A 7,588-nucleotide genomic window follows, 5' to 3' on the forward strand; every position below is an offset into this window, starting at 1 on the left:
CAGGGAAAAAGATAAAGAGAGGGAGATAGAATTCAGAAAATGGCCATGAAACATGACAGTCAGGTAAAATTGGCAGACATAAAGGGAAATGTACAGTTGGATGATAGTGATGAGGATAGTGAGAAAGAGCGTCATAGTCGAAGGCTTGGTGGGAATCTATTTAAATATGTCCAAGCATTGCCAAGGTTTGACGAGGAGGAAGTGGAAGTATTTTTCATTTAATTTGAGAAGGTAGCTAAACAAATGAAATGGCCACTGGACATGTGGGTGTTACTGATTCAAACAAAGCTGTTAGGTAGAGAGAGTGAAGTGTTTGCATCACTGCCGGAGGAGGTTTCTGGAACGTATGAGGAGGTAGAGAAATCCATCTTAAGTGCATATGAGCTAGTGCCTTAAACTTACAGACAAACGTTTAGGAATTTAAGGAAAGAATTTGGTCAAACATATATGGAGTTTGAAAGGCTCAAACAGAGTAATTTTGATAGGTGCATCAGGGCTTTGAAAATAGACCAAACGTATGAAGCTCTCAGAGAAAATATACTTTTGGAGGAGTTTAAAAATTCAATTCCTGATGCAGTGAGAGGGCACAGGGCCAAATCGCTGGCTTTGAAAGCAGACCAAGGCAGGCCAGCAGCACGGTTCAATTCCCGTAACAGCCTCCCCGAACAGGCGCCGGAATGTGGCGACAAGCTGCTTTTCACAGTAACTTCATTTAAGTCTACTTGTGACAATAAGCAATTTTCATTTAATTTCATTTCATATGGAAGAACAGAGGGTTCAAACTGCGAGATTAGCAGCGGAAATGGCAGATGATTATGTATTAGTTCATAAACCAAAGATTGGTTTCCGACATCAGTTTCAGCCGGTGAGGGATATAAACTGGGGACATGAGAAATACTCAAGTGGTAAAGGTAAAGGTGATCTGATGGGAGACAATAAAGACAGTGTACTTCAGATTAAAAAAGAAATCCAGGAGGGTGGAAAAGAAATGAAAAGTCTCAGATGTTTTCACTGTAATAAAGTAAGCCATGTAACGTCACAGTGTTGGTGGTTGAAGAAAAGCACTGGGAAGGCTGATGTGGTAAAACAGGATAAGACAGTGGGGTTTGTTAGAGTGGCCATGGAAAGCCCAAGGGAAGCGAAGGAGGTGCAAACGATTGTACAGCCTGTTCAAGAAGTAATTGTTAAGAAGGTGCCAGATGTTTTTAAATAATTTACTTGTGTGGGTAAAGTTTACTCATGTGTATCAAGAGGAACAGGTAAAGAAGTCACAATTTTATGAGATACAGGGGCTAGCCAACGTTTAATGGTAAGTGATGAGGGATTATGTAGTTTGCGATGAATGTTGCCAGAAAAGGTGGTGATATGTGGAATTTAGGGTGAGAGGAGTAGCGTTCCATTATATAAGGCAAGGTTGGAAAGTCTAGTGAAGAGTGGTGAAGTGGTAGTAGGAGTAATAGATAAATTATCTTGTCCAGTAATACAGTTTATCTTGGGTAATGATATAGCTGGATCGCAGGTGGGAGTGATGCCGACTGTGGTTGATAAGCCAGCGTAAAACCAGTCAACTGAATTGTTGAACGGCGAATATCCTGGGATTGTTCCGGATTGTGTAGTAACCGGGTCGCAAAGTCACAGGTTAAGACAAGAGGAGAAATCAAAGAGTGAAGATGAAGTAGAAGTGCAATTATCAAATACGATTTTTGATCAGATGGTTGAAAAAGAACAAGAACAGGTGGAGGATGAGGCGGATATTTTTAGTTCAGGAAAATTGGCGGAGTTACAACAGAAAGATGTAGAAATAAAATGGACAAATCAGAAAGCATATACGGAAGAGGAATCTGACAGTATACCAGAGTGTTATTACTGTAAAAATGATGTCTTGATGAGGAAATTGAGACCTGTACATATGCTGGCGGATGAAAAGTGGGCAGAAGTTCATCAAGTTGTCTTGCCGGTAGGGCATAGGAAGGAGGTGTTGCGAGTTGCACAGGCGGTACCAGTGGGAGGTCATTTGGGAATAAGGAAAACTCAAGCTAAAATCCAGAAACATTTTTATTGGCCTAGACTACATAAAGATGTACTTAAATTGTGTCAATCATGTCACACATGTCAAATGATAGGGAAACCTCAAGCATGATAAAACCAGCACCCTTAATACCCATTCCAGCATTTGAGGAACCTTTTACAAGGGTCCTAATCGATTGTGTAGAACCGCTTTCTGAAACAAAAAGTGTGAATCAATATCTTTTGACTGTAATGGATCTGTCTACTCGGTTTCCAGAGGCCATTCCAGTACGTAATATTACAGCTAAAAGGATTGTGGAGGAGTTACTTAAATTATTTACTAGATGTGGACGACCCACAGAAATTCAATCGGATCAAGGAACGAATTTTACTTCACAGTTATTCAACAAAGTTATGGACTGCTTAAGAATAAAACAATTTAAATCAACTGCGTACCATCCAGAATCACAGGGAGCGTTAGAAAAGTGGCATCAGACATTAAAGATAATGTTGAGTGTCTATTGTCAAGACTATCCAGAGGATTGGGATAAATGAATCCCATTCGTATTGATTGCAATTAGGGATGCACCTAATGAGTCTACCAAATTTAGTCCTTTTGAACTAACTTTTGGTCATGAGGTATGAGGACCACTTAAATTGATTAAGGAAAAATTGGTGGGTGAGAAATCGGAAATTACACGATTGGATTACGTGTCAAATGTTAGGGAACGATTAAATAGAGCAGGTGAAATGGCTAAACAACATTTGAAAGTTGCACAAAATGTGATGAAACGGGTAGCGGACAAGAAATCCAACCTTTGTAGTTTTGCCACTGGGGATAAAGTTTTGTTACCAGTGGTAGGGGAGCCTTTAAAAGCTCGGTTTTGTGAACCGTATCCGATTGAAAGGAAATTAAGTGACGTGAATTATGTGGTAAAAACACCAGATAGAAGGAAGATTCACCGAGTGTGTCATGTGAATATGCTTAAAAAGTACTTTGAAAGGGAAGGAGAGAAAAAGGAGGTTTTAATGATTCTAACTCAAAGTGACGAACCAAATCCAGATGTTTGTGAATTTTGCTCAAACCAAATTAGAAAAAGAGGATGTTCTTAAACATTGGGATGAATTGTTAAGTTACCGTCCAGAGGAAAAACGAACTGACCTGAAAGATTTATTGATATCACATCGGCAAGTTTGTAGAGATATATTGGGATGTACTAAAATGGCTATGCATGATGTAGATGTGGGAAATGCTGTTCCTATCAAACAACATCCATATAAACTTAATCCTTTAAAATTGGCATAGGTTAACAAAGAGATTGAAAGTATGCTTAAAAATGCCATAATTGAACTGGGTTGCAGCAACTGGAGCTCACCCATAGTGATGGTACCTAAAGCAGACGGTACCCAACGGTTGTGTTTGGACTACAGAAAGGTGAATACAGTTACATGAATGGACTCTTATCCTGCCCCACCATTGAAGGATTGCATTGAGAAAGTGGGATAATCTTCTTTTATTTCTAACTTCCAGACATGGAAAGAACATTTAAAACATCGTATGGTGTTCTTCGATCGACTTCAGTAGGCGGGTTTGGTGATAAACCTAGCCGAACGTGAATTTGGAGAAGCCCGAATCACTTTCCTTGCGGAGTTTCCGTTATCCTCAAGACGAAGGGAAATAATGCGAATTCTTATCATGAATTGCTTTGGTCGAACAGTTGTGCAGAAGGTTTGTGGAGTGATTACTTGACTGATGGACTTGCTAAAGAAACGTCAAAAATTTCTAGGGACAGCGGACTTTCAACAGGCATTTGACTGCCTGAAAGCTGTGGTAACCAATGTTCCTGTATTGGAGAATTGCAAGGAGCTCTGTGGTCAGATTGACCTAAATTATATGATTCTGAAGAGAAATGCCGAAATCGAGAAGGATTTCGGTTGGAGGAAGAACAGCAAAGAAAAATGGACTATATTATTATATCTGTTAGAGGGTGTTGTTTTTTTTTTTTAAATGAAAATGTATATTTACTGTCTGCATTTCTTAGTGGATGGTGCAAACGTGAAAAATAAAACCACCTTGAAGTTCATTGTTTATTTTTTTTTCTGGGGGGCGGGGGGAGGTGTCATGTGAGAGTGCCTTTAAGACATGGATGTTTAAGCAATGTACCTTTAAGAAAACAGTGATGTCAGAGAATGGGTGGGGCTGAGCTCAGGTCAGTCATTTTGGAAGATTCAGTTTGGAAAAGCAGCTTGTGTGTGTGTGTTTCCAGAGAGCTGCAGTTTTGCAGTTTAAAAATAGCTTGGCAGTGTCTGTGTTTGCAGTGAGCTGCAGCTCTGCCATGAAAGACTATCTCTGGATCATTTGGGTGATTTAAACTCGTAATAGTAAAGCCTTTATCCTGATGTGATTCTGTTTAAAGGTGTTAAGTCTCTTGGAAGTTTGAAGGAACAATTTGAGGAATTATTTACTGTTGCAATATTTTCGGAGTTATCTTTGAAGTAAGGGGTGTTAAGAGATCCAATGTTTATTTAAGATGTTTAGTTGAGTTCATGGAATAAACATTGTTTTGTGTTTAAAAACCCACGTGTCCATAATTGTAATTCCACACCTAGGGAACAAGCGTGCGCTAGGAAAAGCAAGAAATACATTAAAGGTGGAGGTTGGTTGAACTCCATAGTACATTTTGGGGTTCTGAAAATGCCTCGCCCATAACAACTGCTTTCACATAAACATTCTCCAGGTTTAAAGGGTGTGTATTTCCCTCTTTTGGCTGCATCTGAGTCTGCCGCACCTTTTCATGGTGTTGTTTCAGCGGTTTCACACACGGCCTGGACATATTGTAATGATGCTTCATCTGCCCATATTAAGGCATACCCTTGACCACAGTACATAAGGCCACCGAGTAATAGGCAAGCGGTCTTTTCACTCCTCAATGCTCTTGCACCAGGACCCCTGTTGCAATCCCCCTGCTTCATTCACATAAAGAGTAAAGGGCTTGCTGAAATTAGAAATTTCCAACGCAGGAACTTGTTTCAAATTACGAAATGCTTGCTCCCTCTCTGGGATCCAGGTAACAACTGAAGGGGCATCCTGTAGGGTAGCCTTGCGCAATACTGTGTCCATCTCTCTACAGTCCGGGATCCTCTGCCTTCAATAGCCCACCATTCCGAGGAAGGTAACGGTTTCCTTTTCCGTGCGTGGTGTTGGAACCCTTGCTGCAGACTGTCCGCTTTCAGACCCAAGCCTCCGCTGTCCTTGCTGCAGCTGAAAGCCCAAATACTGACCAGCCTCCTGACAGAATTGCAGGTTGTCCATTGAGACCCTATGCCCTCTTTCTACAAGATGTGATAATAACAGAAGGGTATTATGTTGACAAATTAGCCCTCCCTCTGAGGCTGTCAGTATATTGAGGGAATGTTCGTCCTGCAGACAACTGGCATTCGTCCAAGTCTCTTTTAATGCTGTTAATTCCGATATGTAAAGGGAAATATATATTGACTTTCTGGGTATGGTATGGAGAAAAAGGCTGAGAAAGGATCCGTTGTTAATGGTATAGAAGACAAAATTACATTTATGTCAATGGAGCAATAGTGACAACAATTTTATTGATGGCTCTAAGATCTTGCACAAACCACCACTCGTTGGGTCTTCCTACCTTTGGAATGGGGAGTATAGGGGTGTTACGGGGGCTTTGTGTTCTCCTTAGCACCCCTTGCTGTAATAGTGCATTGTTCACTTCCTCTATCACGTTTTCTGCTTCCGTTGCCAACGTGTATAGTTTTAAGCAGGGCAGGGCAATGTTCTTCTGTATCTGCGCCCTATGCGCAGGGGCAGAATGTACTTCTCCAGCATGCTATTTATGTTGGGCCCATAGATGTGGCAGTACCTCGGTCAGGATTGAAGGGAGTAAATGCAGGCTCTCTCGGGGAGGTTGTTGTCTTTCAAATGTAGCGGCCATTGCTCCTCTTTCCAGGTCACTTTGCCCTCCTGTTTGCCATAAAATTTTATCAGGCAATTTCGTCCGTCCATTTCTAGGTAAACCCCACTGATTACTTTTTTCCTTTGGCCTCTTTGATCAGTTCTCCTATTTGCTTTGCCTCAGCGGGATGTTTTCCAGCCAATGTTAAATGGGGTTCTGAAGTTAAACCCATCCTAAAAATGTCTCTCTGACTATGGCTCAACTGTACTAACATTCCTAATCTCACAACACCGAAAAATATAAACGAGTGATATGCAATTTGGTCTGCTTTCCTTAGTGACTTTATGTTTGTAAATTGGATGCGCGCTCATCCTCATGAGCACACCAACACGTACAATGGGTCACTAGATTTTCTCGTCTGGACTATATCAGGTGTTTTAATAACTGTGCCCAAGGGTCATTAATCCTTTTTAAGACTTCCTGCAGTTTTTAACGATCGGGTGCAGGCTCACAAGTTATTACATTTTGCAGCTGGTGAGCTCGTATTTGAGACAGTTCTATAAACATTCCGTTATCAATGCGATGTATTACTGCTCCTAAGTTACAGAGTGGATGTCTGCTTAATAGGGTCAGGTGACGCTAGTTGCGGCACATCGTTCCTGGGGGTTAAATACTCCTTGGCCCCCTTGCATGACAGCCTCTTTCCCTCTATTTCCAACCAGTATTCGAGGGACTCATTTCCTTCATTCAAATGATCATTGTTATTGGGAACTCAGCCGCCATTTATGCCGTCGGGACTGCAATCCCATCACTCAAAGCTGACCAAGATGCACCATAAGAGTATTTCAGAAGCAGCAAAACGTCCCCTGGGATGCACACATTTAAGTAAATTTCCAATGATTGATTTTATCGGCATTAGCTATTCTTGGAGACGTATATTTTTTCTTTGTCAATTCAGAAAAGGTCAACTGTCTGCTGAAATGGTTAATGTTTCCTGCAGAATCTAAGCGGCGGTGAACTTGGCATGATGCCATTTACGACTTTTCACATAATATAAAAACTGATTCGTATTCAATTACTTTTATTCGTAAGGGCACATTCTTTCTTTTAAACTGATCGTAATTTCCAATGTTTCAATTCATTGGAGAAACATCAACACGCATCACTTAAGTTATAATCTCTGACTCTGACTCACAATGACAGACGATAAAAAAAATACAACCCACTTAGCACTTCATGCTTTGACTAAAATTAATTGGTTTTAACAAAACACACAGATTCTCACAGCTCACAAATATCACAGTTAACCAGTAGCCTTATCTCGTACACAAATCTGAATTCCTTTTTCGACAGGAACCCATCTGTTACATTTTTACCTTAATCTTCCATTTACTTTCACTCTCCTGTTTTTTTTGTCCGAAAGGGGGTCAGCTTCATTAGATTCCTATGCGGGACATATAGGTTCACCAACCTCATCTGTTGCTTTACGATTGTTTTTTTCCATTTTCGGACTCATTTTGACTCCCTTATCTGTCCTCTTTACGGACTTCACCTTCTTTCTCGCTCCGGATATCTTTACCGAGGCTTTGGGACGACCTGTGAGGGAGCGGCGAGTTTAGTGCTCATCGTTGCTTCTGCAAAATACTTTAGAACATATATATAAC

At 40.8% G+C, this 7,588-nt stretch overlaps 1 long non-coding RNA gene across 1 annotated transcript in view; it reads left to right on the top strand.

Moving 5' to 3' along the window:
- Positions 1-4,551, top strand: part of LOC140396758 (uncharacterized) — a 166,795-nt gene extending 162,244 nt beyond the window's left edge. Inside the window, exon 5 of the long non-coding RNA XR_011936625.1 lies at positions 3,539-4,551. This is a non-coding gene — a long non-coding RNA (uncharacterized lncRNA). The remainder of the gene's footprint in view (positions 1-3,538) is intronic.
- Positions 4,552-7,588: the final 3,037 nt, after the last annotated feature.

Source organism: Scyliorhinus torazame, chromosome 20 (genome assembly GCF_047496885.1).
Source record: "Scyliorhinus torazame isolate Kashiwa2021f chromosome 20, sScyTor2.1, whole genome shotgun sequence".
NCBI classification, from domain to species: Eukaryota; Metazoa; Chordata; class Chondrichthyes; order Carcharhiniformes; family Scyliorhinidae; genus Scyliorhinus; species Scyliorhinus torazame.